This window comes from Aptenodytes forsteri, unplaced genomic scaffold (genome assembly GCF_000699145.1).
Source record: "Aptenodytes forsteri isolate BGI_AS27 unplaced genomic scaffold, ASM69914v1 Scaffold304, whole genome shotgun sequence".
NCBI lineage: Eukaryota > Metazoa > Chordata > Aves > Sphenisciformes > Spheniscidae > Aptenodytes > Aptenodytes forsteri.
The window spans coordinates 61934-64253 of NW_008794886.1; positions in this window are offsets into that span (position 1 = coordinate 61934).

Sequence of the window (2320 nt, forward strand, 5' to 3'; positions counted from 1 at the left end):
AGGTCAGGTTGGACGGGGCTCTGAGCAACCTGATTTAGTTGAAGATGTCCCTGCCGACGGCAGGGGGGTTGGACTAGATGACCTCTAGAGGTCCCTTCCAACCCAAACTATTCTATGATTCTATGATTGTGTTAGAGTTGTAAATATCTCATTCTACCTAGAATAACTGCTTGCTAACACTACGTATATAAAACCATGGTTGTACCACATAAGGATACATAAGTAAAATAAATTAGCCATAGATACCTGATAATTACAGAAATTGCTCTCACAGCTAAACCAAGTGAAACAAAGCTGCAGGCTGGTCATGAAAAATTCAGAGCAGGCCTGGCAAGCCTTAGTCCTGAGGCCTTGTGAACTCAGTACAGAGCCTATGACAAGACTACATGGTCACATCAGAAGCAGGAATACGAGTGCATTCGAATGTATATGCTAACACACGATGAAGACAGCCGGGAGGCGAGGGAGACTGCACTGCTCAGACTTCATGAAGTCTTCATGAACTTCATGAAGTTCAAAAAAGCCAAGTGCAGGCCCTACACCTGGGTTGGGGCAATTCCCAGTATCAATACAGACTAGGAGGTGAATGGATTGAGAGGAGGCCTGAGGAGAATAACTTGGAGATACTGGTAAACGAAAAACCGGACAGGAGCTGGCAATGTGCACTTGCAGCCCAGAAAGCCAACCATATCCTGGGCTGCATAACAAGAACTGTGGCCAGCAGGTCGAGGGAGATGATTCTTGCCCTCTACTACGCTCTGGTGAGACCCCACCTGGAGTACTGTGTCCAGTTCTGGGGTCCCCTAGTACAAGAAAGACATGGACCTGTTAGAGCGGGTCCAGAGGAGGCCATGGAAATGGTCAGAGGGCTGGAACATCTCTCCTGTGAAGAAAGGCTGAGAGAATTAGAGAATTAGGGTTGTTTAGCCTAGAGAAGAGAAGGCTCCAGGGAGACCTTACTGCAGCCTTTCAATATATAAAGGGGGCTTAGAAGAAGATGGAGAAAGACTTTTTACCAAGGCCTGTAGTGACAGGTGTCCTGGTTTCGTCTGGGATAGAGTTAATTTTCTTCCAAGTAGCTGGTATAGTGCTGTGTTTTGGATTTAGTATGAGAATAACGTTGCTAACATGCTGATGTTTTAGTTGCTGCTAAGCAGTGCTTACACTAAGTCAAGGACTTTTCAGCTTCTCATGCCCTGCCAGCGAGAAGCTGGGAGGGGGCACAGCCAGGACAGCTGACCCCAACTGGCCAAAGGAATATTCAATACCATGTGATGTCATGCTCAGTATATAAACTGGGGGTAGTTGGCCGGGGGGTGGCAATTGCTGCTCAGGGACAGCTGGGCATCGTTTGGCAGGTGGTGAGCGATTGCATTGTGCATCACTTGTTTTGTATATTGTCATTATTATTATTTTCTCTTCCTTTGCTGTCATATTAAACTGTCTTTATCTCAACCCACGGGTTTTACTGTTTTTTTCTCCCCGATTCTCTCCCCCATCCCACCAGGCGGGGGATGTGTGCGTGTGTGAGCGAGCAGCTGTGTGGTACTTAGTTGACAACTAGGGTTAAACCACGACACCGAGAAGGGGCAACTGTTTTAAACTGAAAGAGGGTCGGTTTAGATTGGACACCTCTAGAAGCGTTCAATGTCAGGTCAGACGGGGCTTTGAGCAACCTGATCTAGTGAAAAGATATCCCTGCCCATGGCAGGGGGGGGTGGACTAGATGACCCTTAAAGGGCCCTTCCCACCCAAACCATTCCGTGACTTTGCAGCACTTACGGTGCTCCCCGGCAGCGTGGCAACGCCCAAACACACGCGCAAACCGGACACACTATTCCAGCTACCCTCTCACCACACCCTAAATATGTCTCAGAAAGCCTTGGCTGATTGGTTGCTTCCTTGTTATTGGGCGGGTCCCCAAGCCCTACTCGGGATTGGTGATTTTGTGCCATGTGTCAGGACGACCATGGCGCCGAGGCGGCTGCTTCGTCGCAACTAGCTGATGATCATGTCTATCTTCGTGTCTCCGTAGTTGACTGGCTGTCCTCCTGCGGGGAGGCGTGGCCGCGCTAGAGGCGGAAGCTGCCGCGGCGTGTTCCGGTGCTGAGGTGGCTGGGGGCGGGATTGGTTTTACAGCAGCGGAGCCGTCGCTGGGGTCGGCGGCAGGTCAGTGCCTCTCCTCCACCTCTCGGTGTTGTCCTTTCGCTGCGTGCGGTCTGCGGGGTCGGCGCTGTCGGCTGGCTCTCGGCGGTGGTCCCAGACCGGGCTCCTTCCGCCGTGTAGCGCTGGGACACCGCTGCCAGCCCCGCTGGGAGCG